The 26,406-nt window shown below is 44.8% G+C and overlaps 1 pseudogene across 1 annotated transcript in view; it reads right to left on the bottom strand.

Annotated features, from left to right (window-relative positions):
• Positions 1–4,890: 4,890 nt before the first annotated feature.
• The window catches only part of LOC308304333 (transcription factor COE1-like), a 173,138-nt pseudogene continuing 151,622 nt past the window's right edge, over positions 4,891–26,406 (bottom strand). The window contains exons 12-16 of the transcript in view: positions 13,614–13,679; positions 12,313–12,475; positions 11,223–11,402; positions 6,042–6,239; positions 4,891–4,958 (exon numbers count right to left, since the gene is read on the bottom strand). The product of the transcript in view is annotated as a transcription factor COE1-like (transcript). The remainder of the gene's footprint in view (positions 4,959–6,041; positions 6,240–11,222; positions 11,403–12,312; positions 12,476–13,613; positions 13,680–26,406) is intronic.

Here is a 26,406-nt window from a genome sequence, read left to right as displayed (position 1 = left end):
ATTTTGCATGTTCAATTCTCATTTTAAACTTGGTTTCAGTAAAAAAGGAGCCTCTCAGGTGAAGTATAGTGACGTTTTTGAATGTTTTTATTTCTCCAAAAATTATGTTTTTGCAAATTCAACATAAAAAAGGCGGAACCAGGGCGGGACATGGCAGAAAGAGCTGGGTGGTTGGTCATTCAGGAACCAATCAGAAGGCTGACAAAAGGGTGAATTAACTGAATGAACCAAAGGCAAGTGCAATTAAACAATAAGAGCAGTGTCTGTACTGTTATGCTACTGTAGCTCTATAGTGCTGGATGTGGCTTGATGGCAGTGTGCGGAGCATTGGCAAAAATAAAGGAGGAAAAAATTAGCGTGTCTCAATTTGTTTGGCTTTCTTATCGGCGGTGCCTATGTGTGTACTATAACTGTACGTGTAACCCTGCAAGAAAAAGTGAATCCTTACATCTTCATGTTCACCGGCATCATTAGTCGCTATCACGTATTTCTTCACATTAAAGTTCCTTCATCAATGATCAGACTTCATAAATAGAAAAAGAAACATCCCTTCTTTATATTTAGAGGACGATTATCACATAATACCCCCTCCCCACCCCCAGAAAACAAAACAAAGACAAAAATGACAACAACAAAAACAAAACGTCACTCAAAAGGGAAGAAAGAAAGTTCTCTCCAAAATAAATACACGTTGTCCCGCGTCGGCGGGAGACAAACAGGGAGAAGAGGTGCATTGTGGGATAAACATAGGCGTGGCCTTTTCTCCTACATATAAAAAGCGTTAGATTGTGTACAAAGTTCTTTTTTTACTTTTTCTAAACAAGTCGCTTCGTTTTTCAAATAACCAACGAGTCTTTGTGTTCTTGCGGGTCGTCTGTGTAGTAAAGTTGTCGTTGTGGTGGTGAAAGTTTTTTCTTTGTTTCGCGGTAGAAAGGGCCTGAGTTTAGCGGTTCCTTGTCCTTCGTTGATTGGCGACGACTGCCGCGCAGTCGTTCGTCCCCCAGCCGGAGTCTGTCTCTTCACACAAACACTGTAGACACACGCACACGCACACACGGATGCACACCTTTTACATGGGTGGCACGATCATTCCTGGGATCACTGTAGGGGGAGAGAGAGAGAGAGAGAGAGAGAGAGAGAGAGAGAGAGAGCGGGGTAGGGAACGAGATGGAGAGAAATGGAATCAAAAGAATGAACAAGAAAGAAGAGAGAGGGAGAAAGAAAGAGAGAGAGAGAGAGAGAGAGAGAGAGAGAGAAAGAGCTTTAAATCATTGCCAAATATTTCCATCATCATAAAAAAAGGCCCCTCGTAAATACATAAATGTCCCCCCCCCTCCCGTCCCCCCATCTGTGCCACAAACTATGCCGTGGGACCCTAGTGACATTTTCTACATCAATCACGGAGTAAATCAAAATAGCATGGATAGATCATCCAAGCTGGCTCTCCGGGATGCTGCGTGCGTGCACTCACACGTGTGTGTGTGTGTGTGTGTGTGTGTGTGTGTGTGTGTGTGTGTGTGTGTGTGTGTGTGTGTGTGTGTGTGTGTGTGTGTGTGTGTGCGTGCGTGCGTGCGTGCGTGCGTGCGTGCGTGCGTGCGTGCGTGCGTGCGTGCGTGCGTGCGTGCGTGCGAGCGTGAGATATTGCGTCACAGCGCATGTCGCATCTAAACCCTGGGGATGGGTGTCAACATGTGAACAGCAGAACCCAACCCCGAGATCACTGGTTCTCAACCTGTGGGTCAGGACACGCAGGGGGGTCACCACATTATTTTGGGGGGGGGGGGGTCCCCAGATGATTAACTTAATGTGCAACACTGTTTTCTCACTCAACAGTAAACAAACCAACATAAAGTTTAAGTGTATAGAGGATATATGCACATTTCTAAAATGGCAATTTAAGGACTTTGTAATACCTCTAAAACGACAAATTAAACCTTGGACAAATTGTCAAATATTAGAGGCAGAAATTGTGAAAATAGCCGATCTACATGCTCACAACGATGCATTGGTTGTGAGCATGTAGAACTTCTATTTTTACAATAGAACCATGTTATACAAAATGTTATGCCTGCTTGTCAGGGTGGGTTAGGGTTCCCCAGTTAAAATATGATTATTTTGGGGGTCGTGGCCTGAAAAGGTTGAGAACCACTGCCCTAGATGACTCTCTCTCTCTCTCTCTCTCTCGCACGCGTGCACACACACACACACACACACACACACACACACACACACACACACACACACACACACACACACACACACACACACACACACATGCGCGCACACACGTACATTCAGCACCTGCGGCAGGCAACAGCCCATAACGTTCCACTTGTAGGGAATGTATGGGCTTCATTATAGGGAAATGAATAGCTTGGCGTGAAAAGGAGCGAAGAGAGAGAGAGAGAGAGAGATGTGGAGAGATTAAAGAACCATCATTTCATTTCTCTGTCATACAAGCTGAGTGTCAGTGAGTCTGGAACTGGAGCCCTGCTGTGTGGGTGTGTGTGTGTGTGTGTGTGTGTGTGCGTGTGTGTGTGTGTATGTGTGTGCGTGCGTGGGTGCGTGCGTGCGTGTCTGTCTGTCTGTCTGTCTGTCTGTCAAACACATCAGCTCTGCAAAGCACTCGTGCACAACATGTACACACACGCACGCGCGCGAGCACACACACACACACACACACACACACACACACACACACACACACACACACACGCACACACAGTAAGGCAGGTACAGTGACTAGTAAACTGTCATGATAGTCCAACAACTGTCAGCGATGATCGCTCCTTGCGTGTACAGTGTGTGTGTGTGTGTGTGCGTGTGCGTGTGCGTGTGTGTGTGTGTGTGTGTGTGTGTGTGTGTGTGTGTGTGTGTGTGTGCGTGCGTGTGCGTGTGTGTGTTAACTCAAAGTGGGAAGTGTTTATTTCAGCTGTGCTTTGAGGTCGATCTTTGAGTTCTCACACCCCCACACACATGCCTGCTCTTCGGCACAGATGCGCACGACTTGCGAGCACGCGCCGCGCATACACACACGTGCACGCGTGCGCGTGCGCACGCAGGGCTAAACAAAGCCAGCGATGTTGAGAAATGATTGCTGCGTGCCAAACATCTTTTTGGGCTCTGTGTAAACAGCAGGAATATCTTTCCTGTCACTCTCGGCCTATGGGAACGCGAGGAGGAGATCTACCAGGCCAATAGAACGACCGCATCTTTGTTGTATAGAGGTGAGGGTCAATTTGATAGGTGGATGGAGAAAGAGATTATATTGATTGGTTGTACTGTACTGTGTACACTTCTGCTTTGGCAATGTAAACATATGTTTTCTCATGACAATAAAGCCTTTTGAATTGAATTGAGAAAATATTTGCATATTATAACCACACCTGGGGGTATATTAGAGCAGTGGTTCTCAACCTTTTCAGGCCGCAACCCCCAAAATATTCATATTTTAACTGCGGACCCCCCACCCCACCCTGATGAGCACTAAGAGTTGAGGCATTACATTTTGTATATCACGATTCTATTGTGAAAATAGCAGATCTACAAGCTCACAACGTCTCGCGCTCGCGTTGCGAGGCGTTGTGAGCATGTAGATCTGCTATTTTCTGCCTCTAATTAAATTTGGCCAATGTTTAATTTGTCATTATAGAGGTATTAAAAAGTCCTTAAATTGTCACATTAGAAATGTGCAGACACCCTCTATACACTTAAACTATGTTGGGTTGTTTACTGTTGAGTGAGAAAACAATGATTCACATTAAGCTAATTATCTGGGGACCACCCAAAATAATTTGGGGACCCCCCTGGGGGTCCCGACCCACAGGTTGGGAACCACTGTATTAGAGTAATGTTAACTCCATAGACACATACATACGCAGAGAAAGTACAAAACTATGGCACCGCCTCTTTAACAGTGTAGAAATGGAATCTCAAGAGTGAAATGAACACAGAGGACATTGCTGAGCAAGTCCGCATGGTGCACATGCCCTAACTCAGGGTTCCCCAATAGGCGGCCCGTGGGCCGCAAGGCTACTGTCTGGCCCACACCAACCCCAGTAATAATGGTGGTATAAGAGCAGCAACAACACTAGTATCTCGTCGTTGTCGGGTGGAAATCTCGTATCTCCAAATTTGTACGTTCTTTCGCAAATCATACAAGGCCGTCGCACAAAAGTAGTGAAAACAGCCGATCTACAAGCACACAACACCTCGCACCGCGAGGCGTTGTGTGCTTGTAGATCGGCTGTTTTCACTAGTTTAAATCATTTTTAAAATGATAAATTCAAAACTGACGGTTTTGGACATAAAAGATTTTCACCCGACAACGACGAAAACTGTCGCTGGAGTAGCGGGAACACCACCGTCGCCCCCTGCAATGTTGCGGCCCTCGGCTTGGTACCCTAGACTTGATTCGGCCCTTGGGGAAAACTAATTGGGGAACCCTGCCCTAACTCATCGTGACCATCTGAGTAACCATCAGCTGGGTGACGCTGAAACTGGGATCAACAAAGCTCTCTGAGTGACAAGGACCGTGATGAACCGTGAACAGTATCTGAGCTCTGTTCAGATGCAACCCCAGCACCTCCGTGGCGCGTGGCCAGAGTTTTCCTCCGGTTTCGCCGAATCGTGTCCAATTGGCACAGCACACGGCCCTCCTGGGATTTATTAGCGTGTCGAATTTACGACATTACTGCACCGGCATTCTGTATTGGCAAATCAGCCGTATAACCGACCTGGTATTGTGAACGTATAAAAGGGATTTCCAGTGGACCTGCACGAATACCGTATCGAATGGATCGGCTCTGTGTCAAATGAACCGGGAGAGAGAAGAGGACTGAAGGGAGAAAAAACATGCAGGAGAACGGAAGGAGCTCATAGTAACGTACTTCAGGTGAAAGCCAGGCCTTGCAGCGAGCCTGCTGTGGAGTACTTGCTAGAGTCCACAAACGATTGATCTGAGAGAGAGAGAGAGAGAGAGGGAGAGAGAGAGAGAGAGGGGGACAGGGAAGGTAAGGAGAGAACGGGAAGAGGAGAAGAGGAGAAGAGGAATACAGGAAGGAGTCATCACAGAGAGATGACAAAACAAAGGAGAAGAAAGGAGGGATGAGGGGTTAGAGGTGAGAAAACAACACGGAGGAGAAAAGTTAATTCAAGAGCCGACATGCAGACATGAGTCAAGTAGACAGTATTGTGTCAAATAGTTTGTTTTTGCTTCACTTGGGAGTAGCAGCGCATGGGGAACATTGTTCATGTCGGGGCAGTTCAGACCAATCTGTTTTTAAAGCACAGAACATGTATCATTCCCACCCACCCAGCACACAGAGGTTCTAAAACACGTGTGGGCTGGTGGGATGATCACCCAGCGCCAGACAGTGAGATCTAGAATAATGTAATAATAAAACCCTAACAAAGGAGTCATTAACTGAATATGAACAATATGGGGAGAAAGGTTTGATGCACATGAAACAATAATGGTCAATTGATGACCAATCTGATCATCTTGGTAGATCAAAAAAGCCCTGATCTAAAAACAAACCACTACATTTCTGTTCCGGTTTGAAAAGTTTTAATTCTTTCTGTCATTTCGTTCATTAGATTGTTCAGAGAGAGAGAGAGAGAGAGAGAGAGAGAGAGAGAGAGGAGAGGAGAGGAGAGTACAGTAGAAGTAGAAATGGCATGCAACATGAGTCCTGTGACAAATTCACAGCTCCTTTTTCTAATTTGATTTTGTCTTCATATCAAAATAGTGAAAATAGCACATCTACAAGCTCTGTGAGCTATTTTCATAACTTTTGTGCGAAATTCTTTTACGATGAACCCACCCATTCATTTACAAAAATGTTGATTTGGAGATATGAGGTTTCTGCCAAACAACAAATATTATTAATTTATAATTTATCCTGCACCTGTCCAAATAGTTGATCTACAAGCTTGCAACTCATCACGACACAATGCACTATTAGCTTGCAGATCTGCTATTTTCGGGTGCGAGACAGTGCGACTCAGGGCCTTATTGAGCGGGTTTTCCGTGGTTCTACCTTGGAGGCCGTTGCCGTTGGCACTGGTGCAGTTGGGGGGAGGCGAGGAGGAGGGCCGCACCACGGGGGCGAAGGCCGACTTCTGCTTGACGGCGGCCGACACCATGTTGGCCGGAGAGAAGCTGAACACCCCGGAGGACGAGGAGCAGTTGGAGGGCAGGGAGGTGGAGGAGGCCATGGTGGGACTGGACGGGACGACTGGAGAGGAGAGAGGGGGAAATTAAGTTAAGTGGAAAGTGAGCTACACTTCCTAACTGCCTGTCCACTGTACCAAGACACAAGGACGTGCTGGCCATTGGGAAAAGCGGGACAACTCACGAACGTCCGGTTCATTCCCGGCCGGTCCAGGCGGGCCATTAGGAAAAAAAATGTTGGGCAGAAACCTTGTATCTCCAAGTTTCAAATGTGTACGTTCTTTTCGCAAAACAAAGCCCTGCTTCATCATACAAGGCCGTCGCACAAAAGTAGTGAAAACAGCAGATCTACAAGCACACAACGCCTCGCGGTGCGAGGCGTTGTGTGCTTGTAGATCTGCTGTTTTCACTAGTTTAAATCATTTTTAAAATGATAAATACAAAACAAACAGTCAACGACAACGACAAAATATAATTCATGTAATTGGCCCACTGGCTTGTCACTCTCTTTGAGTAGCAGCAGCAGCGCTATAGAGAGAGATCTCTCTCTATAGCGCGCAATGAGGGCCTCTCCAACTCTTTTTCCCAGGCTGAATCAGGGGCCCAGCATGTCCCTGCCAAGACATCATACCAAGACACTGTACCAAGACATCAGAGACACATATACTTCCCACAGATCATAACCACCCAAGGAGAGTTTGAAAACATGACCAACGATAAAGAAAAACTCCCATATCTGCTGGGTGAAGTACAACAATGTGCAAACACAGCAGCAAGATTCATGAGCTGCTGTGATAGGAGAATGATATCAAATGGAACCCAACCACCTTAGACTACTGATCATAGTGCATGCTTTCCTGCACTGTTTGCATCAAGTAATCTCCATACATCAAATGTACATCTTTTATTTTGATTGTATTATATTGATCGATTGTATTGTACGGTGTAGTGTGTGTACACTTCTGCTTTGGCAATGTAAACATATGTTTTCTCATGCCAATAAAGCCCTTTGAATTGAAAAAATGGAATTGAGAGAGAGAGACACAGAGAGAGAGAGAGAGAGAGGGAGGGAGGGAGGGGGAGAGAGAGAGAGAGAGAGAGAGAGAGAGAGAGAGAGAGAGAAGGAAGACAATTTAAATTTCCACTGATATTTCAAGCAAATTCCACAAAAGAGATTATCCACATTAATTCCTTTATCGAGAAAAGCAGTTTCTCTCTCTCTCTCTCTCACACACACACACACACACACACACACACACACACACAAACACACGCACGCACGCACGCACGCACGCACGCACGCACACACACACACACACACACACACACACACACACACACACACACACACACACACACACACACACACACACACACACACACACACACACACACACACACACACACACACACAAACTACGATAGTCAAGACCTTTTCTATATATCAGCTTTATCCAAAAGCACTTTACAAGGTGTGTCACATTCACCCAAACAAAAAACTACTTGAATGGAAATAGTTGCAAAGTAGAGGAAAGAAATGAGGAGCCAAGTGCAGAGCCCTGGGGGACCCCGGGCCAAAGAAGTATATAGAGTTGAAGACTTTAACTTTAAGTAGTTTACTCGTTAGTTATGACGAAGCTATTACTTCAAGGTGAACACGTGCCGAACACAATCACCAGGACAAAATATAAGAATGCACTTTGGACTTAACCTCAATTATAAGTCACTCGCTTAATTGGAAAAAAAACGACGTTAGCGGTATCTTAATTGCATCAAAGGGAGGCCTAATAATCATTTAATTAACTCGTTACTATGCATCTAACAAATGACAACCTGGGTTTCGTCCGCGGCTGCATGGTGCGTCCAAAAAATGCTCACGCCTTCGTCTGCCAAACACGTGTTTCATCATGATTGTTTTCTACGTTGACATCTTCGTCGTCGGCATCAGAGAGACAACGCTAGACAAACAATGCTATGTTATCTCTTATCTCTGTCAGTCTCTCTCTCTCTCTGTGTGTGTGTGTGTGTGTGTGTGTGTGTGTGTGTGTGTGTGTGTGTGTGTGTGTGTGTGTGTGTGTGTGTGTCTGTCTGTCTGTCTGTCTGTCTGTCTGTCTGTCTGTCTGTCTGTCTGTCTGTCTGTCTGTCTGTCTGTATGAGACTCTTTGAACAAATCTTTTTAAAAGTGAACATTTGTAACTCAAATATTTGCTTCTGGGTGGTCCCATATTTTGAGATGGGGGTCTGTGGCCAAATACAGGTAATTTTGGGGGTCCCTGACATGAAAAAGTTTGAGAACCACTGATTCAGAAGAAGGATTTAGAGGACATTAGAAGCAGGTCAAACATTTTCAAAGACAGCACAAATGTTCAAGATTTTTCAAAAATAGCAGATCTACAAGCTCGCAGCGAGCTTGTATATCTGCTAATTTTTTTTAATAGTTAAAGCATAACATAATTGTATGTGTCTCTCTCTGGCTGTCTGTCTCTGTCTCTCTCTCTCTCTCCCTCTGTCTGTCTGTCTGTCTGTCTGTCTGTCTGTCTGTTTCTCTCTCTCTCTCTCTCTCTCTCTGTCTGTATGAGTCTCTCTCTGTTGTGCTAAGTGAGAAAGGGACGCAATTATGCATCAGAGAGATATGGGAGAGGTATGGCTGTCAGATGAAAGGGAGGATGAGAGGATGAAGGGAGCGGAGCTGGGCGGGTGTTTGTCGAAACTTTTTGAAGCGACAGCGAGCGACAGAGCCCCATGGGAGACGTCACACTGCACATCACACTGTCTGTCTGTCTGTCTGTCTGTCTGTCTGTCTGTCTGTCTGTCTGTCTGTCTGTCCGCCAAGTCTGCTTATATCTCGTAACTCGTTGCTGTTGAGTGGACACCTCATATGTCCAAAACAGTCCAGTTTCAGGATTCAACTTCAAAAATAGCAAAGAAAAGCCAATCTACAAGCTCAAAACGCGTCCCTAATAGATCGGCTATTGTTGATATGATGAAGTAGGGAATAAAAACATAAAAGTTAGAATTATGGAGATGCAAGGTTTCTGCCCTTCACTGACGAGTGTGTGTGTGTGTGTGTGTGTGTGTGTGTGTGTGTGTGTGTTTTGTTTTTTGTTTTTTTGGGGGGGGCTTTTATGCCTTTATTGATAGGACAGTAGACTGACAGGAAACAGGGAGAGAGATGGGGAGTGACATGCAGCAAATCTGGTCGGGCTCGGGAATTGAACCAGCAACTCGCTGCAGTCTACACAAAGCCTATGTGGTATGCGCCCGGACCAGTAGGCCAGCAGGCACCCCGTGTGTGTGTTTGTGTGTACGTTTGCGAGTGTCTGTATGCGTGTCAATGCATTAATTCTTGCGCGTGCGTGAGTGCGTGCGCTCTGGCACTTTGGTGCCTCTGAAGATAGAGAGATGTATGTACAAGGATGCACCAGACGTCCCCAAAAATATTCTTGGCAGCCTTTGAATTATGAGCAGCTGTCTGGAATCCCGAATCCTGTCCTGTTTGTACTAAAAGTTTGTGATTAGTTATCTTAGTTATAGCCTAATAAAGTCTGTGCGCTGCGTGAGTTATGACTGTTTGTTAGTTGTTGTTAGCCGGTGTAAAGTAGTGCAGTGAATTGATAAACAACCGCTGTGTGACAGTGACACATGGCTCTGACGTTGTTGAATTAAAACATTTTAACGGAGGGAAAATAAAGCGCTCGTCGCTGACATGGAGGCTGGTGTCCTCTTTCTGTTCTCTACTTCTCTACTTTTTAAACTTTTGGTTCCCTCGGCCGGCGGTTATCAAACTATTCAGCGAGCACTAAGAGTTGCGTTACATTTTGAATTAGAGCAATTACATTTTGTATAATATGGTTCTATTGTGAAAATAGCAGATCTACATGCCCACAACGCCTCGCAACGCGAGGCGTTGTGAGCATGTAGATCTGCTATTTTCACAACTTCTGCCTCTAATATTTGACAATTCCACCAATGTTTAATTTGTCATTTTAGACTGGTATTAAAAAGTCCTTAAATTGTCTCTTTAGAAATGTGCAGATATCCTGTATACACTTACACTTTATGTTGGTTTGTTTACTGTTGAGTGAGAAAACAATGTTGCACATTAAGTTAATCACCTGGGGACCCCCCAAAATAATTTGGGGACCCCCCTGGGGGTCCCGACCCAGAGGTTGAGAACCACTGCCGTAGGCCAGTGGTTATCAAACTTTTTCATGTCAAGGCCCCCTAAAGTAATAGGAGTTTTACAACGGACCCAACACCAGAAAATATTTTGTGGCAGGGACAGCGCCTCACTATGCAGACTACGCCGTCGCGTAGAGCCCTGAGGATAGATGAGGCCCCCTGGGCTGCCCCGTAAAAATTACGTTTCAGTCTGCCTGTGAACACAACGTTAAACACAACATGGCACCGTCGCCGCTTCTCTCTCTCTCTCACTCTCTCTCTCTCTCTCTCTCTCTCTCTCCCTCTCCCACACACACACCAAACGCAGAAAGCAGCAGCGCACACGTTAAGCAACTGCATGTGTCAAATAGACGAACCTCAAACCTTGACTTCCAGTCGGTGGACTTCACAAATAAGAGCTGCCTTCCATGATAACGTCCTCCGGTGACTCCGGTTACGTTCAGAACTAGGCCAGATCACAGCCCATATGGGGATGATCTTGACGTCAATACCAGGCCGTCATATGGACTATAGGATTATTGTTATTGTTTGTAATGTTAGTTGAAATAATGAGCACATAAAGTTATATTCTAGGACATATCTGACTAGTTATGATATTTATCTGGCCTCGATTGGACCCTCTCTGATTAATCCAGGACGTCCATTTTTGTGGGCAGGATTTATGTTGGTTGAAATCAGGTGATATTCTAGGCCAGGTCTGACTAGTCATGGTTTGACTTGATCTGGCCCCAATCGAGACGACGTCACTGATTGGTCCAGGTCCTGACCGTGCTTGCTGGTCCCCAGATGTCAGCTCTACATGTCCAGAGAAACGTGAGTGTACACGTGCATGTGTGTGTGTGTGCGTGCGTCCGTTTCCACTCACTAGCGTAAGGCGAGTTGGCGGCGGAGCCGTTGAGGAAGGTGGGGGACCCCCCCAGGTTGGTCATGGCGGTGTTGGCATTGGAGTAGCCGTTCATGCTGCTGGTGGTGTAGCCGCTCTGCTGGGGGGTGGTGCAGGGCACGTAGCCGTGAGGAGACGCACTGCTGCTGCTCCGCACGAAGCCTGGGGGTGGGGACCAGAGGGGTTTGTGAGTTACTGAACCCTTGAGTTCGGTTCGAGACATTTTGACTCGTTTTACTATTACATTTTAATTTAAAAAAAAAGAAAAGAAAAAAAAATAGTTAACATTTTTCACTCACTGGCCTTATAGATTATTCTGTGATGAACATGTAAAAAATGCACTGCACCCATGCTTCACCCTCCCCATATTTGTTTACCCTCTAATGCAGTTCACAGGTAATTTTGACCCGGGGGATATTTGGTTTCAAAAACAATACTAATATAAAATTGAACATAACAAATCATAATCATAAATTGACTTCAGTTTGCATCATAAATTGACTGTCTCAATTCCAAACAATCCATATGATATATATGGTAAAATAAACAGTGAACATAGAATTGAAGCATCTGGCAAGAGAAAGCGATGTCCTGTCCAGAAATGATGTCCTGTAAAAACAGCAAAAATTGCCAATAGCTCTTTCGGTGTTTAATGTGATAAAGCAAAGCACAAATGCAAACATTTACCATATATATCATATGAATTGTTTGGAATTGAGACAAAGTCAATTTATGATGATGATTTGTTAAGTTGAAATTTATATTAGTATTGTTTTTTAAACCAAATATCCCCCAGGTCAAAATGTCCCGCGAACCGAACTAAGGTGAAGTGAATTTGAACTGAACTTGCCAGACGCCAGGGGATTAAAGTGTGTGTGAGTTACTTAAAGTGGTTCTGAAATGTTTTAATTGCATTAACTCCCATAACCGTGAGAGTGTACAAATGGACGCTTGCGGGTCCATTTGGTTCCATTTGTACACTTTCAGAGTTACAGCCTGCAAGGGTCCATTTGGAAACCCTCTCACATAGCATGGACTGGCATAAAGTAAAGAAGTCCCCGCCCCCCTTTACCCTGATTGGCCTGTGCGGTCTCTGAGACGTTGACGGACAGCTGCCCAGTGAAGGAGTTGACGCCCATCATGCCTGTGTGGGCGGAGCCAGAGAGCTGGGAGTGGCCTCGAGGAACGCTGTACAGAGCCTCTGCGATGTCCGCCGCTCGCTTTAGGATGATCTCCTACACACACACAAACACACACACACACACACATACAAACGACTGGTTCAAACTCACGACAGCAACAATAGCACAGGTCTAGCTTTCAACCAGGGACGTGCTGGCCATTGGGAAAAGCGGGACAACTCCCGAACGGCCGGTTCATTCTCGGCCGGTTCAGGCCGGGCCATTAGGAAAAAAATAAACTGTTTGCACAAAAGTAAAAATTAAACTGTTTGCACAAAAGTAGTGAAAACAGCAGATCTACAAGCACACAACGCCTCGCACCGCGAGGCGTTGTGCGCTTGTAGATCGGCTGTTTTCACTAGTTTAAATCATTTTTTAAATGATAAATACAAAACAAACGGTTTTGGACATACAAGGTTTCCACCCGACAACAACGAAATATAGGCCTAATTCATGTAATTGGCCCACTGGCTTGTCACTTGTCATGTTCTGAAATGGCAAATCTTTGAGTAGCAGCAGCGCTATAGAGAGAGATCTCTCTCTATAGCGCGCAACGAGGGCCTCTCCAACTCTTTTTCCCGGGCTGAATCAGGGGCCCAGCACGTCCCTGCTTTCAACACATCGTTTGTGTGTAGGGATTGAGCTCGAAACAAGGCTCCGCTACAAACCCGATAACAAATGTATTGAATACCCGGTATCAATAAGCTTTGGGCTTATCAAGCCTGTTATCGAGCATAGCGGCCCCATGATGTCATGTTTAAACAATCAAGACAAGAGGCGATCTAGAAGTTATTACAGTATTATTCACAATATAAATCCATTTAACACTTATTGCACACCAATGAATGATTGTTTTAATGATATTTAATGAAAATATTTGTTACTTTTGTCAATTGTCATCTTCATAGATGGTGGTCAGCCACAAACTCACAGTCACAACAACTGGCCAATGATGAAAGATACCAGTTCTGTTCAGAGTTTGTCGTCTCACGTCTTTCCACAAAATATTAGAAAACGCTCAATAGTGGGCTCGATTAAAGTCCGGCTCAATAAGCAGGATCGATAAGGTGCTCATTATCAATAAAAATTAACGAGGTCCATCGCTATTTGTGTGTGTGTGTGTGTGTGTGTGTGTGTGTGTGTGTGTGTGTGTGTGTGTGTGTGCGTGCGTGCGTGCGTGTGTGTGTGTTACCTGGTTACTGTGGGGCATCCCATAGAGGGCCTCTACGAGGTCTGCTGCTCTCTTTAGAATAACCTCCTACAGGAGAGGAGAGGAGAGGAGAGGAGAGGAGAGGAGAGGAGAGGAGAGGAGAGGAGAGGAGAGGAGAGGAGAGGAGAGGGGAGGAGAGGAGAGGGGTCCAGTTTCATGTGCCGTAAACATAAGAATTGTGTGTGTGTGATTGCGTTACGCCGTCACACACACACACACAGCCTGCCATGTGTTTGTATTACCAGTGATGTGATCCCGTCAAATATCACAGTATCACAACAATATCACATATCCTAACAGAGAGAGGGGACATCAAAAGGACACAAGGACGAAGCCATCAATCCTGTCTGTCTGTCTGTCTGTCTGTCTGTCTGTCTGTCTGTCTGTCTGTCTCTCTCTCTCTCTCTCTCTCACTCTCTCTCTCTCTCTCTCTCTCTCTCACTCTCTGAGAGCAGGGACGTGCAGAGAATGTTAGAGAGGCAGGGGCTGACATTTCTAAAAGGGCCTTTTGGTAAAAATATCGAAAATAGCAGACCTCCAAGCTCACAGTGCATTGAGACGCGTTGAGACATGGATTTCTACACAGAGAGGGCAATTCTTTCAACAAAAGATGCTGCGTTCAAAGTTCAGGAGAGTTTGAACAAGGCAATTCTCTTGAATGCTGCCTTCAGGTATGGCATGGAAAGAGGGCATTTGCATTTCTTTCACCATAGTGAAAACTGCATTCATGGTCTGAAGAGAGCACTTTTTTACAGACGGGTAAAAGGGCAGGGGCTCAAGCCCCCTTTGAGGTCTATGTGTGCATGTGCCTGATCTGGGAGTAAGGAGTAAGCAGTGAGATCATAGGTACAGTGATATGGGAGCGTGGTGCGGCTTGTTGTCACTCATAGGCCACTTTGGGAGCGGGTGTAAAAATACACCCAGCTGCTGCTTTGTGAGTAAAGACTCACTGTCCGTCCTGCACATCACTGATATTGTCTGTTCTATATATATACGTACAACCGTGTATAATGTTACATACTGTATGGTATATATTCAGTGGTGGACGAAGCACTCATATTTTCTTTACGTCGTGTGTGTGTGTGCGTGTGTGTGTGTGTGTGTGTGTGTGTGTGTGTGTGTGTGTGTGTGTGTGTGTGTGTGTGTGTGTGTGTGTGTGTGTGCGCGCGCACGCGCACGAGCGTGTGTGCGTGTTTTCATTTACAGTATCATTCCACACTGCAATGCCACTCTCTTATTCTTCTGTTTCGTTCCCACTTTTCATTTTCAGTTGTGTTTTTTGTAATATGTTTATTATGCTCTGTGTCTTGATGTCTCAATAATGCCTGATGTTTTGGTTGAAGCACTTTATTTTTGGAAAGGCCCTTTATTTGTACTTGGCTGTGCAAATACACTTGCTGTGACTTGCCTTGTGTGTGTGTCAGAGTGAGTGCTGACCATCGCAAACTGCTGGACCAAGCAGTGCCGAACTGTGTGTGCACTCAGAAGTACCTCCACATTTTATGTTCGACATGTGCAGTCCAAGTAGGGAATGAGGCTTTACTCCAGGTGAAGGAGTTTAAGTATCTCAGGGTCTTGTTCAAGAATCAGAGAAAGGGAAAGGCGGAGAAGGAGATCAGCCGGAGAATCGGAGCAGCAGGAGCGGTTTTGCAGTCGCTAAATCGCACTGAGAGAAAAAAGAGCTCTCTGTCTACCGAGCAATCTTCGTTCCTACTCTCACCTATGGTCATGAAGTGTGGGTCATGACCGAAAGTATAAGGTCACGGGTGCAAGTGGCCGAAATGGGTTTCCTCAGACGGGTGGCTGGTATCTCCCTTAGAGATAGGGTGAGAAGTTCAGTCACCTGAGAGAGACTTGGAGTAGAACCGCTGCACCGATGCACGTCCCACTGGGAAGAGACCCCGTGGCAGACCAAAGACCAGGTGGAATGATTACATTTCCAAACTGGCTTGGGAACGCCTAGGTATAGACCATATTCACACCGCGGCCATCTTGGATCACATGCCTTCCTGGGATAGCAGCCTGCATTACAATCCATTGTGAACAATGGAGCGATGGTCCCAAAATATGAGTTCAATTCAACCAATTTATTTTGACCAAATTGACAAATGGGCAGATGACAACATCAACATCCACAATATTCATGGTAGTTAGGTTGCCGTGTTACTCTGTACAAAGACTTGCTACAGTATCTGTGCAGACTAGTGCTTGCTCTGCCATCATATGGTTTATGAATTATTGTGGATGTACCCTTCTATTTAATCCTTTTGGGGATGTTGATTTTGTCATCTGCCCATTTGTCAATTTGGTAAAAAGAAATTGGTTGAATAGAACTCATATGTTGGGACCATCGCTCCATTGTTCACAATGGTTTGTAATGCAGGCTGCTATCCCAGGAAGTCATGTGATCCAAGATGGCCGCGGTGTGAATATGGTCTATACTCCCTGAGGGAGTGGAGGAAGTTGCTCGGGATAAGGAAATCCGGAAGGTCTCAGTTGGAACTGTTACCTCCGCAAACCAATTCCGGATAAGCGGTTGAAGATGGATGGATGGATGGATGATCAACTTTAATTTCAGAATGGGGCTGTGATAGCACTATCTATTACGTGACAGATAGATTAGCCTATCTATGACGTGCCCATGTCATAGATAGGCCATATCCGTGTACGGATACATTGATGACCCCTCCAACGTAGCGGAAGTTGCTTGGGATAAGGAAATCTGGAGGTTTCAGTTGGAACTGTTACCCCTGCGAACCAATTCCGGATAAGCGGTTGAAGATGGATGGATGGATGGATGATCAACTTTAATTTCAGAATGGGGCTGTGATAGCTCTATCTATTACGTGACAGATAGATTAGCCTATATATGACGTGCCCATGTCATAGATAGGCCATATCCGTGTACGGATATACATTGATGACCCCTCCAAAGTAGCAATACAGAAATACTCTGTTACAAGAAAAAGTTTATTCAATATTTTACTTGAATCAAAGAACTAAACCGGCATCACAATATGCTTACATCAAACACACATTTTGATATGTATTTTCTCTTCCTGTTTTCCTTGTGGTGTTCAAAACACTCTGTAAATAACTATGCTTCCACAAAGCATTGTGCTGTATACACGATAATTCAAAGCACCGGTTTATGCACATTAAAAAGGTGTCTAAATGTCTTTACGGCACAAAGACGTTTTAATCCAGTGTTTTAGGAACAAAGGAGACGTTTAAGCATCAAACTTACATCGGACGCAGAGAAAACGCTGGATTAAAATGTCTTTGTACCGTAAAGACTAGTATTCATCTCTACACAAGGCAACGCTTTGAGTGTTGGTGATTGTTTTTTTATTTTTTTGTGGAAGGCTCCTATTTATAGTCCTGGGTATGTTAATACTAAACGGTCTGCATTTGTATAACACATTTCTCCAAGCGCTTTACCGTGTGTTTCACATTCATCCGTTCACACACACTGACGGCTGAGGATACCATGCAAGGCACCAACCTGCTCATCGGGAGCAGTATAGTGTCTTGCTCTAGGACAGGGGTCTTCAACGTTTTCAGGCCAGGGACCCCTTAGTTTAGAGAGAGATGAAGCAGGGACCCCCACAACCTGTTCATAGATTCCATATAGTTTCATTGTTTGACAGCACAATCATCAGTGTATTTTGGATTTATGTCAATTTGTGTTTTTTAACCACTTGAACCGTCAATACTTAATAAACTTGACCTTTCACTCTGTACTTAGTCTGCTCTTTTCCCCTCTACACCAAAGCTCTTGGCCAAAAATAGCTGATCTACAAGCTCACAACGCCTGGCAGCGCGAGGCGTTGTGAGCTTGTAGATCTGCTATTTTTGTCCAAAGTTCTCAGAATATGGACGCTAGGGTTCAAGTGGTTAATATAAAAAAGGAGAAAAAAAGGTTTCTATCACTCAAAGATTTGGAGGACCCCCTGTAGTAACTCTGGGGACCCCCTAGGGGTCCCGGACCCCCTGTTGAAGACCCCTGCTCTAGGACACTTGGACACATAGCCAGGAGCAGCCAGGGATCGAACCAAGAACCTTCTAATTCCAAGACGGCCTCTCTACCTCCTGAGCCACTGCCACCCTTAAAGGGGAAGACCACCCATTTTCAATATTGAAATATGTCATTAATATATCTTAGAGAAGTTGTGTGGAAATAGAAAAAAAGTTCCCCCCCTTCTGTGTTGCCTAGAACTGGAGGATTGATTTTGGGGTTTGTATTGTAAAGTACAACTTGATGACATCACACATTGTACTTTACAATACAAACCCCAAAATCAATCCTCCAGTTCTAGGCAACACAGAAGAGGGGGAACTTTTTTTCTATTTCCACACAACTCCTCTAAGGTATATTAATGACATATTTCAATATTGAAAATGGGTGGTCTTCCCCTTTAACATTTGTTGTACACAACAGATACATCTCTACTTTTCTTTAGTGGGCCACACAACCTAAAATACCTGGTTATTGTCCTGCTTTTTTATATTAAACTTTGAAATGATTATTATCATTATTATCTGGCCAGTGATATATATCAATGACATCAGGGATCTTCATATATGGGCATAAAAGGGATTCTGGGGAATAATACCCATATATGGACTTTCACATAGGTGATGTCACCTGTGATATCACCTGTGATGTCACAGTGCTGTGTCAAGGGAACCAACCCATAGACTGTGTAGGCCTACACGTCTACACGGAAGCAGGCATGCTGTGACATTTCTCATAGTAAACTGCGACCTTCGGTCGCAGTTATGATCATTAACAGTAACAGTATGTCACTTCTTTCAGCACAGCAGGGAGTGTTGGGCGGGAGGAGTAGGACAGAGGGTCTACGTCTTCCCGCTGGGGGCTCCTCGATGGCAGGTGAGTCAGTAATAAACAACAGCCGTGACAAGGGGAGGAATCAGTTGGCTTAACGACTAAACTGGTGAGAAAAGGGGTATAAAAAAGAAATTGAATGTAGGGCTGTTCTGTGAGGCTAGCACACTGGAAGAAGCTTCAGTGCTGCTAGTGAGTGAACAAGGTATGATAAGATGACCCAGGGACGTGCTGGGCCCCTGATTCAGCCTGGGAAAAAGAGTTGGAGAGGCCCCCATTGCGGACTATAGAGAGAGATCTCTCTCTATAGCGCTGCTGCTACTCAAAGATTTGCCATTTCAGATCATGACAAGTGACAAGCCAGTGGGCCAATTACATGAGTTTTCGTCGTTGTCGGGTGGAAACCTTGTATGTCCAAAACCGTTTGTTTTGCATTTATCAATTTAAAAATGATTTAAACTAGTGAAAACAGACGATCTACGCGTTGTGTGCTTGTAGATCTGCTGTTTTCACTACTTTTGTGCGACGGCCTTATATGATGAAGCAGGGCTTTGCTTTGCGAAAGAATGTATACATTTGAAACCTGGAGATACGAGGTTTCTGCCCGACAGTGACGATTTACTTTGTTGGCCGCCCAGCCCCCAAAATGGAACGAAGGCCGACATTTTATTTTTAATTTTTTCCTAATGGCCGGCCTGGACCGGCCGGGAATGAACCGGCCGTTCGGGAGTTGTCCCGCTTTTCCCAATGGCCAGCACGTCCCTGAGATGACCCCACACGAGAACCTCCAAATACACACAACCACATACTTAAATAGACACATTAAAGAGGGAACTAAGGTACTAACACACAGACACACACACACACACACACACACACACACACACACACACACACGCACACGCACACACGCACGCACGCATGCACACACACACGCACTCGTCATGCATCAGCCATCTCCATTCCGCTGTCAGCTCCTGATAAACAAATTGCTTTTTGTTCCATTTGAAAAACACAGGATTATATGCAGCGCGGGCAAGTCGATTGTGTGCTTTTAAGCAGCCACATCTAAGTGTCATTCTAAAGGCAGATGTATTTAAAAGATATTCTGAAGTACGTCTAAAGTGCTCAGTATCGCTGCTATGTAGTGCTTTACAAAAGAAAAATATATATCGCCGTTGTCGGGTGGAAACCTCGTATCTCCAAGTTTCAAATTTGTACGTTCTTTCGCAAAGTAAAGCCCTGCTTCATCGTACAAGGCCGTCGCACAAAAGTAGTGAAAACAGCCGATCTACAGTACAAGCACACAACGCCTCGCGGTCTGTTTTCACTCGTTTAAATCATTTTTAAAATGAATAATGCAAAACAAACGGTTTTGGACATACAAGGTTTCCACCCGACAACGACGATATATTTATATAACAACTGAGCCAAAGCAAAGTAAACATGTTGAGAGTAGTGTGTGGACATTGTGCTGTTTTGTACTGTTCTGGTATATTTTGTAACTACAGTGTCTCCTATAGTGTATAAAAAGTACATACTGTACATTCAATTGATTGTTATGTGTCAATCTAGAGTCTATCTTGCCGTGTGGTGTATCAGCAAATAAGACATTCACCAATGCCAGTAGCCAAATATCTGTTGTTTCATAAATCTATATAATGAAGATCATTAAAAGATAGTGTGATAAAAGTCTGGAAGACTTTTAAAGTTCTATATTTTTTTCCGCCCACAAAAGGGGGAAGGATTAACAACAACATGAACAAATATCGTAACATCATATCAGCATCGACTATTGGCCAAATTCTTATTTCAAACATCGGCATTGGCTGAGAATGTCCTTATCCCGAATGGCGACCGAAAAAACATGCATGGCAGACAGCCAATCAGGGACAAGAACACACAGCTTGGAAGAGTGCACAGACAGAACCAAATTTCCATCCGTATACTCTTTTTGATTACATTAACACTATTGATTTTTCTGTGCATATTGTCAATACTGCGCACACAAAACCAGAACTTAAGGCAATCTTATTTAACAAGGAGTTGTGTGCTAAACTCTGAATATTAATTATTATGTATAAGAACAGACATGAAAATACCACTATATCTCCAAGTCTCCAGCTCCTAAATCCATGCGTTGGTTCTATTTCCATCCAGTGATGGTTAACAGCAGCTGCACTAACAACATGCTACAGTACAGTAGCTTCTGTAGGCCACTGGTTCTTGAGGCCACGACCCCAAAAATAATCATATTTCAACTGGGGACCTCCTCACCCTACGAGCACTTGAGAGTTGAGGCATTACATTTTGTATAACACGGTTCTATTGTGAAAATAATAGCTGATCTACATGCTCACAACGAGCATGTAAATCGGCTATTTTCACAATTTCTGCCTCTAATATTTGACAATTTGGCCAATTTGTCATTTTAAAGATATTAAAAAGTCCTTAAATTGTCACTTTAGAAATGTGCACATACCCTCTCTATACACTTAAACTATGTTGTTATGTTTACTGTTGCGTGAGAAAACCATGTTGCTTATTAAGGTAATCATCTGGGGACCCGTCAAAATAATTTGGTGACCCCCCGGGGGTCCCGACCCACAGGTTGAGCACCACTGCTGTATAGGCCATTCACATGTGACTACTGTCACACTTTCTTTCAGGTTTGTGCCTCATCTTGATAATATTGTTTATGGATGAACATTGTAGCTGCTTTTCTATCAGTGACCTCTCTCCAATTGTTTCGAACTGTTTTGATGTGCGCTCTCTCTCTCTCTCTCTCTCTCTCTCTCTCTCTCTCTCTCTCTCTCTCTCTCTCTCTCTCTCTCTTCCTCAGTCAATTTTTACTCCAGCTCCACCTCTCTCTTTCTTTTTCTCCATTGTCTTTCTGTTCTCCATTGTTCAACTCTCTTCCACCACCCACTCCTTTCCCACAATCCCCCTCTCCCTCTCTCCCTCTCTCTCTCTGTACCCATCTTATCTCTGTCTGTCTCATCTGTTCCCCTCTGTCATCCCCCTCCCTCTCTTGTCCCCTCTCCTTCTTTTGTTTTTCCCCTTTCTTCTCTTTCTATTTCCCATTCTTCTCTTCTCTTCTTCTCGTTTCCTCTCTCTCTCTCTCTCTCTCTGTCACTGTCACTCTCTCTCTCTCTCTCTCTCTCTCTCTCTCTCTCTCTCTCTCTCTCTCTCTCTCTCTCTCACAGGTCTAAGGTGTCGTGTTCTAACACAGTTAATGTGTTGTCGGCTCCACAGCGAGGGGGCCGCGCCGCGACAGACACAGAAAATTGCTCTGTGCTTCGCGGAGTTAACCTCTGCACGTGTGATGCACGCACGCACGCACGCACGCGCACACACACACACACACACACACACACACACACACACACACACACACACACACACACACACACGCACACACGCGCGCACACACACACACACACAGAGCACGGTTGGCTGCATGCGTATGCGCTAACATATGTATTTGTGTCTGGCGAAACATATTGCCTCTCCATCAGTGTGTGTGTGTGTGTGTGTGTGTGTGTGTGTGTGTGTGTGTGTGTGTGTGTGTGTGTGTGTGTGTGTGTGTATGTGTGTGTGCTAGATATGAGCGGAGGTCAGGCAGCCAGTCAGCAGTTTCAGTGTTCTTGTCCACGGTTGCTAAATTCACTCTATTACACATGATTATGGCTGTGTTAGCCTCTGTATTAACCCCTCATTACTAGACTGGTGAGCCATGCCACACAGGCACACAGACACGCACGCATGCACAATCGCACATGCACGCACATGCACGCACACACACACAAAATGGACATGATTGTCCATCCTGTATATACTGTACACATAACAACAACACAAACAAACACACGCGCACAAACAGTATATAGCGCAGTCATTTTATTATAAAAGAATTTCCATTGTGAGCTTGTAGATCGAAGTATAATAGCATAAGTCCCCCCCCCCCCCCCCCCCCCCACACACACACACACACACACACACACACACACACACACACACACACACCTCTCCAGTGTAACCTGAGCCTGTGTGTGAGAGCTCTGTTCCAGTAAGGCCACGGCAGATAAACAGGAAGTGAAACCGATCTCGCTCTGGTAACATCATCATCATACCGCCTTCACTAGGAGCTCTGTGGCGCGCACATACTGTACACACACACACACACGCACGCACGCACGCACGCACGCACGCACGCAGGGGCGTCACAAGGGGGGGGGGGGGGGGGGCTGAGTTACTAGGGCCCAATTTTATACTCTAGCTATTGAAAAATAGCAGATATACAAGCTCACAGCGCGGCGAGCTTGTAGATCTGCTATTTTTTTTAAAGTCGTTGAAATGTGTGGAAATCTTTGAATATGTGTGTTATTAAAGCGAACATCTGTCAAATTTTGCTTCTGTGGGTTGTCCCTGGAACTAAATATTTTGAGATGGGGGGTCCGTGGCCAAATAAATATCATTTTGGGGGTCCTTCACATGAAAAGGTTTGAGCGCCACTGGCATAGAAACAGAGGTTTTTCAAATATTTTTTTACGATTTTTCAAAAATAGCAGATCTACGAGCTCGCAGCGCGGCACGCTGTGAGCTTGTATATCTGCTATTTTTCAATAGCTAAAGCACAAAACAGCGCGTAATAATGCGTTCCCAGTCTAAATGGGTTAAACCCCCTCCCCCTATGAAGAACATTCATGGGGGGGCCCGCAGTGAATCCTTGTACCCAGGGCCCAGGATTTGGTGCGACGCCCCTGCACGCATGCACGTGCACACAGACTTCACTGTATAGCTCGGATTCATGCGCCTCCAGTACACGCCCTCTATTCAGCCTACGTGATGATGATCACACATTCATAAATTCACAACGAGCGCTCTCCCACGCAGGGTCACGGCTGGAAGAATATTCAGAGCATATATTCGGCGCAAAATGTCCAAAAGCTGTAGCAGAATTAATCTTAGATCTACAAGCTTGTAGATCGGCCGTTTTTGCTACTTTTGTGTGTCACTGTAGGATGACCAAAGTGGGGAATTAACCCATTTAGGCCCAGAATTGTTTAATGCTTTAATTATTGAAAAATAGCAGATATACAAGCTTTTATTATTATATATATTTTAAAAGCAAACATTTGTATCTCAAATATTTGCTTCTTGGTTGGTCCCTGGAACAACATGTTTTGAGATGGGGGTCCGTGGCCAAAAACATTTATTTTTGGGGGTCCTTGACATGAAAAAGTTTGAGAACCATGAAGAAGGATTTAGAAGACACTTATAGAATCGGGTAAAAAATATTCAAAGACTTGCACAAATTTGCATAGATTTTTCAAAAAATAGCAGATCTACAAGCTTGCAGCGCGGCTGTGAGATTGTATATCTGCTATTTTGTAATAGATAAAGCATAACACCAGTAAGACTCCCTAATCGGGAGATAAGCGACCGTAGGTCACTTATCTCCACAAATAGGGCAAAAATGTGTTTTGCCAAAATCTTCCTGATCCATGTTGATGACATGAGTGTAGACATACTGTGTAGTGATTTTCGTGATTTTAGGGCAAAATCTGTAGGAGCAGTGTCCAAAAATGTGTTTTTAAAAATCGGCCTGGAGGTGGCGCTATATGGGAGAGATTCATGTTGATGGGATGAGTGTAGACATAGTGTGTACCGATTTGCGTGATTTTAGGGCAAAAATTGTAGGAGCAGTGTCCAAAAATGTGTTTTGCAAGAATTGGCCTCATGGTGGCGCTAGAAGAGGGCCATGTGAGAAATGAGGGGTGGTGTCACCGCGCCGGCAAGGCGGACGAATAGGTACCGGCCCCGGCTGTCCCGGTCGCTCCTAGCCGGAGTTACGGCATTTTATGTGAGCTGCAGTGTAGGGGGTCCTCCACTGGGGGCGCCACCACTTTTGCATCCGTTCTGGAGCACCAGGAGTGGGTGGTCCCCGGGAATTCCCCGTGAGCAGCCCCGTGGGGGTGGTCATTTGGTCAGTTTAGCACATTTGGTCATTTTTTACATCTGGGGGTCCCCAGTCCCTGGAGCTCCGGGGGTCCTTGGAGGTTGTAGTTTGGCAGGTAAGGAGTGTGTGTGCAAAATTTGGCATGGATCGGGGCAACGGTTGCGGAGATATGAGCAGGGCAAGAGTGTGACGTGTGAGGTGTGACAGACAGACTGACTTACACTTTGTGCAGGGTTTGATAGTAAATGCGACCTACGGTCGCAATAATGGTTAAAGTGGTTGGAATCTAAAGTGACACAGATCTGCGTTCAGGCCTACGTAAATGGGCTCAAATACAAAAATTTGTTACAATATGAATATAAGAGGTTTCTGCCCGACGTTAACGATATACAGAAAAAGGCTGCCGAAGTGTTCATTTTAAGAGGAAAAGGCAAAGGACTGTGTAAGGAAATGGGAAACATGCTTCGAAGACACGGAGAGAAGACTATAAGGGACACTGCTGGTGTCAGATTAGAAACTACAGCAGATGTAAACCATGGCAGCCATATAGTAAGCAACACAGCTGCAGCTATAATTAAATGAATAAAGTGTGTGTTAGATTTAACTGTGTCCAAGTCGAGCCACCTCTCTATTCTTGTATTTTGCAAGCATAGGCACTAATATTGGCAAACCTAAATCTATCCCGCCCGTATTAATTGGATTAGCTGCAGCTGTGCTGCTTGCATCATCATGGTGTACTATACGGTATGTATCAGCATTATGCAGACTGCCATGTTTTTGGTGTTTTTTTTTGTTTTTTTTTAGAAAACATGAAAACAGAAACAAACAGGTATTATCTTTATTTGTGCTATTTCACCTGTTTTCTAACAGACTAAGACTAAAAATATTTTGATATCTAGTCGACTAAGACTAGACTAAAACAGAATTTGCTGTGAAAATGAACACTGAACAAAACAAAACGATGGACATGTGCAAGAAAGATGAAGGAAAGCGATGTTTCCATTACAGTAAGACGACGAAGAAATGTTCTTCATCATCTCCCAAACTCCACTGTGAAATCCTCAGGGTTGCTCTAACTCTGAGAGTGTACCAAACGGAACCTGTTTGTACACTCTCAGAGTATACTATGAAAGGTCTGACTTGGACCCCCCCCCGGTGGTCTCTGGAACCCCGTGTTGAGAAGCCCGTGTCCTAAAAGACAGGCGGTCAACTGGCAGGGAGACAGGACCGCAGAGAGAGGCATGGAGGGAGGCCCAGACAGATGGGACACTTGGACAGACAGACAGACAGGAAGACAGACCTGCTGGCAGAGACACAGAGAGACAAGTAGGGGGAGGCGTCTAGGACCTGTGACTAACCGTGATGACATGACCATTCATTACACGCACACGCGCGTGCGCGCACGCATACACACCCACACGGACACGCTCATAAGAGATTTGCTACCGGTATTTTCACTATACTTCTTAAACATTTGTGTTCTAATTTATGGAATTTCTTAGATTTTTCTTCTTCTTAATTGTTGAGTGAATGTTTATTGAAAATGTTTTGAAATTATATGATTATGAACAAATTGTAGGAAACCAAAAATAAAGAAACACATAAAAAGTATCCGCGACCCACAATTGGGTCCCGACTCTGCTCTAAATGACCATTTAATGTCTGTGAAATTCCTCAAATTCTACAAGAAGTGTGACGACATTGGGTCCTCAAAAGTATAGTAATACAAGTACACACACTCTCTCTCTCTCTCTCTCTCTCTCTCTCTCTCTCTCTCTCTCTCTCTCTCTCTCTCTCTCTCTAATGTCCCATTAAAGATGCTGTACATGTGAGGTCACACCCTTCACCACCATGATGTCATCAGGCCACACAGACAGACACACACACACACACACACACACACACACACACACACACACACACACACACACACACACACACACACACACACACACACACACACA

Source organism: Nannobrachium achirus (genome assembly GCF_963921795.1).
Source record: "Nannobrachium achirus genome assembly, chromosome: 19".
NCBI classification, from domain to species: Eukaryota; Metazoa; Chordata; class Actinopteri; order Myctophiformes; family Myctophidae; genus Nannobrachium; species Nannobrachium achirus.
Note: the sequence above shows the minus strand (reverse complement) of the source record. Positions and strands in the feature narration are given on the sequence as shown.